The sequence below is a fragment of the Mesoplodon bidens genome (genome assembly GCF_964165515.1).
Source record: "Mesoplodon bidens genome assembly, contig: HAP1_SCAFFOLD_750, whole genome shotgun sequence".
In the NCBI taxonomy this organism is placed as follows: Eukaryota; Metazoa; Chordata; class Mammalia; order Artiodactyla; family Ziphiidae; genus Mesoplodon; species Mesoplodon bidens.
In genome coordinates, this window is record NW_027671950.1 from 153,840 (window position 1) to 164,316 (window position 10,477).

The 10,477-nt window shown below is 45.4% G+C and overlaps 1 long non-coding RNA gene across 1 annotated transcript; it reads right to left on the reverse strand.

Annotated features, from left to right (window-relative positions):
• Window positions 1-430: 430 nt before the first annotated feature.
• LOC308610748 lies at window positions 431-8,824 on the reverse strand. Its single transcript, XR_014014639.1, has 4 exons — window positions 8,231-8,824; window positions 3,117-3,323; window positions 1,958-2,086; window positions 431-598 (listed from the first exon to the last, which is right to left on the reverse strand). It is a non-coding gene; the product is annotated as an uncharacterized lncRNA (long non-coding RNA).
• Window positions 8,825-10,477: the final 1,653 nt, after the last annotated feature.

Below are 10,477 nucleotides of genomic sequence, written 5' to 3' on the forward strand. Positions count from 1 at the left end.
AGGCTCCTGAAATTCAGGTTGGGGGGGCTCACCTGCAATGCCCGCTGCTCCCGGCCGAGCTGACTGGAGTCTGCGTACAGTCCGGTAGCGACACACTTGAACCGGTCACCCACGTAACCAGCGGAGTTGGCGATTCTCTTTGCCAGCTTAGATGGCTTCGGGTTCAGAACTTTGCCATCGGTTGATCCTGCCTCGTCAGCTCCGTCTTTCGTGTAGGTGGGGGTGACGTCCACACTCGGTGGGGCACTGCCCACGCAAAACGGTTTGGGATCCTCTTGGGTTTTCCCGAAAGTGACCGCAGAGCCGTCGCTCCCCAGGGTCGGCTCCAAGAATGGAGTCGAGACCGGCGTCGCCAGGTTCTCCTTGTTGGTTACCGCTGGAACATTCTCCTTGCTTAAGCCGGAAACAGGCTGGCCCGGAGCCTGTTTGAAAGTATAGGCTTCGTGGAAGTCAGTGATGCGCCCCAACTCCTCTCTCAGGGCAATGAAATCCCGGTGTGGCTGTAGCGCCACATTTTACTTTTTTATTTTTAATATATGTTCACATGTTTCCATAAAGGATCCAAGGTGGCCCATAACGTAAGGACACACAATATTAGCTTTAAAAAAACATGAAAAAAAAAAAAGGGAAATCATGATCCTGGAAATGGGTTGCATCCTTTTAAGGGGTGAGAATAACAGAATGAGTGAGCCAAAGATTTGGGAAAGGATCTCACATTTCCAAATGTCCAAATCTTAAAATTGCACCAAGTGGGAATGTAGCTGTGGCAATATTAACCTGAGAGAGCTCTATGATCGTTTTCTTTACTCATCACTTGGTTGCAAGGTTATAAATGACAGGGTAAGTGAAGGAGGGCAAGTAGACAGATAAGAGTCATTTCCTGATTCTCAAAAGAAGGGGCATCACCTAGGGAAGGGGACTCCAAAACCCTACAGGAATCGTCTGGATATACTAAATTTCCTAGGTGGCAAAAGTATCTCATTTGACCCTAGGAGCCAAATGGAACTTAGAAAAGTAGTGAAAAGCTACTCAACTGAATGCAAGTCATAAGACTAGGAGCATGTCAGTGAAAAGTTCAAGGGAAGATGCTGTGGAAGAGCAGTTCACCTTGTGGTTGAGCATCCTCAGAGCGTGCAATGCGAGGTGCAGTACCTGTTCTGTCTCACAGGTACCCTCCAACCTCTAAACGCATCTCTCCTGGGAAACTGAATTCAAAGAGTCAATTTAAAAAAAAGAGAGGGCTTCCCTGGTGGCGCAGTGGTTGAGAGTCCGCCTGCCGATGCAAGGGACACGGGTTCGTGCCCCGGTCCGGGAAGATCCCACATGCCGCGGAGCGGCTGGGCCTGTGAACCATGGCCACCGAGCCTGCGCGTCCGGAGCCTGTGCTCCGCAATGGGAGAGGCCACAACAGTGAGCGGCCCGCGTACCACAAAAAATAAATAAATTAATTAATTAATTTAAAAAAGATAAAAGTCTCTAGTAGAGAAATTTTATCAGAGCCTAGTATTAAGAGCTGTAGAGCCACAAGTTTCCCACGATACAGCCTTAGCAGAGCCTGTTAAGGCAGTGACAGAAAATTTGTACCGAGGGAAATAGCAGAAGAGTTTGCCTACAATTCACGAAAAGGATCCCTGCACTTGGCCTGAAGGAAATCAGCAAAATTTGTAACAGCTTGTGTATTTGTATGCGGGATTGAGAATGAATTTCATTTTTTAATTTCTCTGAATTATCACATAAGATTCAGAAGATGCTCTCTCTGCCTAGAAGCCACCCCACTGGGATAACTATGCCTACGGAGTGCCTTTGCCTATGACTCCTACTTGCTAACAGACTGGCAGCCTGGCCCCAGGGCCTGGTCGCTGCTCCCAGTGCAATGGTGGATATGGTGTCAACGGTTGCAAAATCAAAGCCCCGTACATCCTCTCCATGCCTCTGTCCCACCCCCCACCCCACTCACCACTGATGTTCAGGAAGGGGAAGGTGTCCTGGATGGGAACGTGGTGCTGTGACTGGTCCAACTCATCTTCCTCATCTTCTTCATCCACATCATTATCTTTCTCATCCCAAGGAGCAGATCCAGTGGATCCTACCCGAGAAACACACACACACACACACACAAAGGTCAAAAGTGAGGCGCTCAGGTTGCACTGTCATCCCTGCAGCTGACCCACTGTTCAAGCTAGGCACTGCCAGCACAGAGGTTCCTTGGGTTCAGTGTGAACCCTCAATGCCAAAGAGTGGGAACCAAGGGTGTTCACCCCACTCCCAGCTCCTCCTACGGAGCCCCAGTGCAAGCTCTCATCCCCTCCCCTATCCAGGAGCTGCAGACCCTACTCCCCTCTCCTAGAAACCTTTTAATTCCTACTCTAAACCCCTTTCTACACATTCGCATCCCTTCTAAGGACCCAAGGAGCACAGCTTCTCTCCTTTATAAGCTTACTGTGAAGACAGACCCTTCCCTCATGGCAGAGCCTCACTAGATTCACTGGAGGTCAAGTCTAAATTATCTGGCTCTTAGTCGGAACTGGCTCAACATTGAGTAAATATAGGGATCAGGTGGTATTCTCCTAGGAAAAATACCATACAAATTAAATGATCACTTACCCATCATTTATAAAGAGAACTTAATAGCCTTCATAATGTCATGGCAATTGATTCTTAGAACAGCCTTTGAAATACGCAGGAAAGATGAGAACCCAGATTTTATAGTGGAAGAAGCTGAGGCTCAAAACGTTGAATGACTTGATTCAATGTCCCACAAGTAGTGAAATGGAAAGACCGAGGTTTATAACTCAGACCTTCTAAGTTTTAAGCCCTCCTTCTTCTAAACTACCTGGCCTCTCTTCTCAGTGTTGAGTCCCAAGAGAAGTTATTTTTTATAGAACTCAATACCCCCTCTTCTTTCTAATGCTTTACTGTTCCACTGGGTGGGCAGGAAGACTGTGCTGAGTTTATATCTTTTGTTCTCTGGGTTCTTTCTAGGGACAGCATTTCTTGCTTTATTTACCAGTCTTCAACTTTGTAAGCGAGGCGACTTTCAAGTCGACTATCGCTTTAAGGGTCCAGCCGAGAACCTGGCACACTGTCCACCTTCTCCCCAGCAGCTGGGGCCTCACCTGGGTTAATGACAGAGCCCTAGGGCTGGGGGATGTCACACACATTGATATATCTTCACTGGGTTCATGGGCACCTCCTTGGTGCCGTCGTACATCAGGTTGAATTCCCTGCTCTTGTTGAGCGCACAGTGGAGCTGGGCCTTCCATTTAGCTGGGTCGGGGTCGTCCACCCCTTCCTGGTACTTCCCCTGTCTCCACAGCCCAGGCCTGAGGGATAGGAAACTGCAGTGAGTGCCTGCTTGTTGCCCAGAAACACTGGAAAGTGTGCCCGCCCTCCCTCGTACAGACACAGATACACACAGCCCTGCCTGACCGCCCCATCACCCCAACTCCAATTTACAGAGACTGCAGCAGAAAACACCACGCTGGGGACCAGGCAAGGCAGGGCCTGAGACAAATTCAGCCAAATTCAAATACAGTATTTTAAAAAGAGGAGCCTCATTTCAAGTGCTTGTGCCAGCATCATCTGTCAAGACTACAATGGCCTTAATGAAGGGTTGAAAATAAAGAAAAATCTGGAACACGTATACACCAAAATACTAATGGCAACTTTTGGATAGCAAGATTTCAGGTAATTTTGTTTTGTTTTGCTTGCCTTATTTGTTTTTCACATGAATTGCTTATATAATAAGAAGAGAAAGGGAGGTGGCGTATGATATGAAGAATTTAGGCTTGCTGTTCCCTCTCCCTTCAGTCTTTAATCTGATGCACAAATAACTGTTGAAACCAAGTACCTTTAGGAGTAGCAGCCCATAGGAGGGCAGGAAGCACGCTCTGGGGGTTCAGCTGGCCTCAGTGCGAGGCTGAGGGCCCTCAAGTCCTAATAAACTCACACCACCTGCCTTTCCCTGCTTCCTCAAACTCCCACATTGGGAACATTTTGCTGGGAACACCAGTGGCTGGTGGCCTGGGCCAAAACCAGTGGGGCCCCGCCTCTCTGGTTTTCAATTTCCAGGTCTAACAGGCATCTATGTGTCTGTTCACGGGATATCAGCCCTCCCCCACTGTTAACGTATCTCAGATGTCTACACTTTCTTCAGGGCTCTGACGTATGTGCTGGTGCAGAAAAGGGGGATGTCTTTTGCAGAGGACTCAAGATCAAGAGAACGAGATGGACCGGCCAGACTGCTCCCACTTGATGTTAGGAAGATAAGGTGGCCATGTAGTTAGAATTCTGCAGGGGAACATAGCCTATAGAGTCTATGGGTTTGCGGATCCACAACTTTTATTTTTTCAGTAATGCCAACCAAGCTCATAAGAGACTGACATATAATCCAGAATGCCAGTCTACTCATTTTCAATGGGGGATAAAGCTGGTCAGTGACCAGCATGGTTAAGTCCAATAACCTGGACATAACCATGTATGATCTCAACCAGTAACTCCTGTGTCTGGTTTCTAATGACAATTCCAAGAACATAAGACCCACTCAACCTTTAAATCCAAATTTTCAGATGACTCCAAAGCTAAATGGAAATGATTTGAGATTGAACTCTAAATCTGCATTATCTAGACTATCTCTTACCCAGTTGGGTAACCCAGAAGCGACAGTAAAAGGCTCCTGCTTTCCCAAACATCACAGGGCGTAAAGATGAAAAGCACTGGAAAGGCAAGACCCCCAGGGAATTTGCAAAGCTGCTCTTGTGTCTTTGTCTTTTTGACCTTGAAGCCAGGAGAAATTCTAAAAATACAAATGTATTCATTTTTAAAACTTGACTTTACTGACTATTGTTCAGATCCCCAAGCCTACAAAAATAATTTTATTTTTTTAAAAATGCTCCCTGCCCCAAAGGAGTTTACAATCCCTTAAAGGAGACAGATGAGTCAATAGATCAGAAATACAGATACTATGTGAACACCAGTAAAACTGCCTAATCCATAAAGAGTCGGGGGGTAGGTATGGTTGGCCAAGTTTATCAGAATTTATGATTCTAGGGCTGAATCTTGAACATGGGTAGAAGTTAACCAGGTGAGAAGCGTGGGTCACGATACTCTAAGCAGAAGAAGCTTTATGGGCAAAGGCAGAGGCTGAAAAGCACAGTGCTTAGGGGACCTACAAGCAGTTCAGCTTGCGTGGAGGCAGCATGAGATGAAGGTCTGGGCTTGTAAGTAGGAACCATGCCAAGGAGTTTGGACCTGATTCTTAGAACAGTGAGAACCACTGAGAGATTTAAGCAGGTTGTGATGGGATCAGATTTAAGTTTTAGAAAGAACCCTCTAGCTGCAGGACTGAAAAGGGTTTGAAGGGAGGCAAGGCATGAAGATAATACATAGTCTCTATATAATCCATATAATAGTGTCACTAGGGTCTGAACTAAGGAGGTGGCGGTAGGGATAGAGGATACAGGTAACGAAGGAGCCGTTAAAGACGCTGACTTGACAGAGCTTGATGAGGAACTGAGTCCTTGAAGAAGGTGAGAGAGAAATCAAGGATGATTCCCTGGTTTAGGGTTTGGGAGACTGGGTGGGGGGTGATGCTGGCCACTGAGATAGGAGCAGGTTTAGAAAGATGATTTCCCTTTGGAAATGTCGGATTTCAAATGCCTGTGGAAGGCCTAGGGGAGGAGGCCCAGCATGCCCAGGGCAGTTTTTTATTCCCACTCACCTCTCACATCACCTGAGGGACTCTCCCTGCCTGCCTCCAGCCTGGAAGAAGGTCCACCAGATTACTGACATCTCTGCCCTGTGGGCAAGGACCAATTTCTTTTCATTTCTGTATCCCTGCTCAGGCTTTAGCACACAGTTTGTCAATGTGTATTTGTTGAATTGCCTCAAATTTACAGATATACACTTCTTGGGGAATGAATAAGTTGCTATTACAGATGGAAGACCAGAAAAACAGCTATGAGCAGAAGGCCAAGGAGACACTGCAGAAAGTGCTGGAGGAGAAAATGGGTTGCAGAACAGCAACTGCAGAGCAAACAGGTGTGGGGATGCTCCATAATCCTTGGGGCTGGGAACCCTGGGGCAGTCTGGGTGGCAAGGAAGGGAGCCAGCTGCACAACTCCCCGGAACCCCCAAGGCACCACCCTCTCCTCTGATCTCCCTCAGCGGTCCCCGGCCCTGGCCGAGCACAAGTGTGAAGAGTGGAAGAGCCAGTACGAGAGCCACCCCCAGCATGCAACTGTCCCCTACCCTGCCAGCCCAGTAATCATGAACGCCGTCTTCCTTCTCTTTTTTACAATGTGGTACATATGGATTTTTTTTGAATGAGATTCAACCAGCTTTTAAACCTTTCTTCTTTCTAACAATATCAGTACTCTCTGACTCTCCAAATGCGCCTTTTCAAGTTGATTTAATTTATGGAAACATCACCCTTCATACTTTCCCTTTCTTTTTTAAACCTCCCCATGGTAGTGGAATGTAGTAGAAGGAGATTTGGCCTGGGAGTTTGGACACCAGGGTTCTAGCGGCAGTAACCCACAGTTACACACGTTATATTATTAAAGAAAAAAGTAACTTACAGAAATGTATGAGGCCATTATGCACATACACACAAATATATATTCACTCATATATCCATAAAAAAGTAGTCTGGAAGGTTCTATAAAATGTTAAAGGTGTTCATCCCACGGTGGAGGAGATATACGTTAACTATATTACCCTCTTAAATTTTTACAGTAAATATATATTACTTTTATAATTTAAAAAGCCAAACTTTTCATTTTTAAAAACCTAAAACATGAAAGAAAACTGGAAAACCAACAAAATTAAAACAATCCCTAAGTCTGAGGCAACGATTTCTTTATCCGAGTACAAGTGATGAATTAAAATACTAAGAATGGTGTGTGACACCTTAAAGTATAGAAAAAAATACAGTAAGGCAAGTAGGCATTAAGATAATGGAACATAAAAAGTTACCCAGATATATTCAGACAATGGACTACTATTCCAGTAATAAAAAGAAATGAATTACTAATATGAGCTACACGGATGAGTCACAACAACATGAGGAGCCAAAGAAGCCACGTGCAAAATGGTACTTGTTGTATGCTTCCATTCATATGAATTTCTAGAATAGGAAACACTAATACATAGTGAAAGAAAGCATGTCAGTGGTTGCCTGATGCCAGGCCTGGGAAACTGACTGTAAAAGGACAAGAAGGAACTTTTTGCAGGTATTGGAAGTGTTCTGTATCTTGACTTTGGCGACGACAATAGAGATATACACATTTGTCAAGACTTATCAAATTACATGCTTAAAACGGGTACACCTTGTTGAATGTAATTCATACTTCAATAAAGTTGATTTTAAAGTTACATTAAAAAGTCACCTATGGGGATTTCCCTGGTGGCACAGTGGTTAAGAATTCGCCTGCTAATGCAGGGGATGTGGTTTCAAGCCCTAGTCTGGGAAGATCCCACATGCCGCCGAACAACTAAGCCCGTGCGCCACAACTACAGAGCCTGTGCTCTAGAGCTCGTGAGCCACAACTACTGAGCCCGTGTGCCACAACTACCGAAGCACACGTGCCTAGAGCCCATGCTCCACAACAAGAGAAGCCACCACAGTGAGAAGCCGGCGCACTGCAACAAAGACACAATGCAGCCAAAAATAAATAAATTAATAATAATTAAAAAAAAAAATAGTCACCTAGATGTCTGAGTGAGACAGAGTTCCTTTCAGCTTTCAGTCCCAGCTCTTCTCTGAAGCCTCCCCTCATTCACCCTGGCAGCATGTGACCACTTTGCATCTCTTTAACACCTTATATTTATCGGTTCCATTCAGATTGGATGCTTGAAAAGTTTTGTGTATTTTATGTCTATCTTCCATTAAACTTGGTTCCTCTAAGGCAGGAACAATCATCTCTTTCATAAATTGAGACCATTACAAAAACAGAATTATGTTCCCTTTCCTCTCAATCAGGGGAATTTGAAGTAGGATTGATGAAATCCTGGAAATCATAAGCAAAAATGTCATTTCTGCATTTTTATGGCCACAGGGTCCTGTGTTTTCATCAGATTCTTGAAGATATCACAGAGCCCAACAATGTTAAGAATCTCTGCTTTGAATCCATGTGCTTTCACCCAGCTCTGTGGTACAAGGCACCCTGCCCCTGGGGCAATCTGTCTGTGGTCCCTGCAAAGATGATAAACCCACATCAGAGACACTCACTCTTCTGCATGTCAGTGGACTCCACTGCCATCTCTTCCTCCACAATGACGTCACTCTCGCCATCTTCAAGATTCATTTCTGTCTCATCTAGAACACTGTCTTCTTCCTCTTCCTCCTCCTCATCTTCCTTGGAGACATCCTTTAATGTGGCAAGTAGTCTGTTGTAACCAGAAACTTGTTCTGGTTCACTCTATGCTTCACTTTCAGAACTTGAAGTATCTATAAACTCTCTGACTAAAAGGAAAATGGGGATTTTAAAAACAAAAATTATACTGTTCTTGTTGCTACCCCACGACTATCATCAGGTCCACAGTGGAACCAAGTTCAGACTTTTCTAGATAAAAACTAGCTTTTCTGCAAATATGCAGTCCTATCTATTCAACCAGACCGAGCACCAAATTTGTTTCAAACAGCTAATCTAGCTATGATTCTAGAAGCGCTTCCTCTTCTTTGAACTGCTCATGTTCCACATGGGAATACAGCAAACTAAACACACGGAGCTTTAGGTTATAAGGCGATCTAACCTATGTGTCAGACATTTGGCACCTTTAAAGGAGCAACAGGAAAACTTACAACAAAAAAGTGTACTTTATTTCTGAGTCTGTGGTAATGAAATAAGACCTTTGATGATTTTGCACTCTATTTTATGTTAAGCAAACATGACATTCCCTCTTAGGATTCACCAAGAGCCCTCTGGTAAGCCTCCTTAACAGGTTCTAACAGGCTAATCTCTCAGGACAGTTTCATACTCTATACTATATTAGTTATCACAATGGCATTTTAACAGACATCTGCACTTAAAACTAAGCAATATTACTAAAGTATAGCTTACATCTAAAATCAAAGAGAGTGGAAATGTAGCCAAACTTTATTACCATATATAATCTTAAAAGTAACAGTCCAGAATCTACTATCATAAAGAAGGTATAAAGCATTACCAGTTGACAAGTCTGTGGTTTTGCTTCCTTTCTGGAAACCCTGAGAAGAAACAGGCAATGTTAAACTTTAACTACAGTAGGTAGCAATTAGGAAAAGTCTAATGATACAACTTTAAATGAACATGGCAGACTATACCGTTATAAATACATTATATCTATTGTCAAGTAAAAACTCCATATGCATTTGGACAGGTTTTGGAAGGATATGCCAAATAAATAAGAGACGAATGAAAAAGTCTAACAAGACCACATGACAAATACTACAGTCACACAGTAACAGGCTCTCATCCAAAAGATGGGAAATTTTGGCAAATAAAAGCCCTCGGGGTTCACCTTTTCTAGCAAATTTCTTAAGTAGACTATCCCTCTAACTGTTGATAAAGCAGCCCAAAGGGGTGGGATGAGCACTAAGATCATAACTGAGAGTCTGGACACTTAGAGAGGAACCCACAACTACCCAAACATTAGTTTCCTCATGGTCATTGAATAGATAGGTGATGTCGAGGGTCCCAAGCAATTCTTTTTTATTTTTTTTAACTTCTTTAATTTATTTATTTTGGCCTGCTATGGGTCTTCGTTGCTGCGCCCGGGCTTTCTCTAGTTGCGGCGAGAGGTGGCTTCTCTTGTTGCGGAGCAGGGGCTCTAGGCTCGCGGGCATCAGTAGTTGCACCACCCTGGCTCAGTAGTTGTGGCTCGCGGGCTCTGGAGTGCAGGCTCAATAGTTGTGGCGCACGGGCTTACTTGCACCGCGGCATGTGGGATCTCCCCGAACCAGGGCTCGAACCCCTGTCCCCTCCCTTGGCAGGCGGATTCTTAACCACTGCACCACCAGGGAAGCCCCCAAGCAATTCTTTAAAAACATAGAAAACGAACACAAGCTTATAAAATCTCTGCCCAGTCGCCACACAGGAGGCGTGCCGTCTAGCATAAAACTACAGGCTCAACAAAGGGTAGGAAGACCGGCGAAGAACCCCACCTCAGGCGGGAAGCCGCCAGGATCCCCGGGCGAGCTAGGCCGGCGCCGGGGCAGCGTGGCACGCGGCGGGAGCTGCCCTGTCACTACCCCCGGGGCACCGGCGGACCAAACGCGGGGACACGCGGGCTCCCACCGGGAAAGGACGCCGGCAGCGCCGGTCCCAGCCTCGCCTCTCCATACCTGTCATAGAAGGGATGCTCCTCGCCGAAATCCCTTAGATGCTTCTTCTGCCTTTTAGTTAGGGAGTTGAGCAGCTGGCTCTGGCTCCGGCTCCGGCTCCGGCTCCCGCGTTTGCCCATGGGGAAGACGTCAAGTCAGCCAACCTCCAAGAAT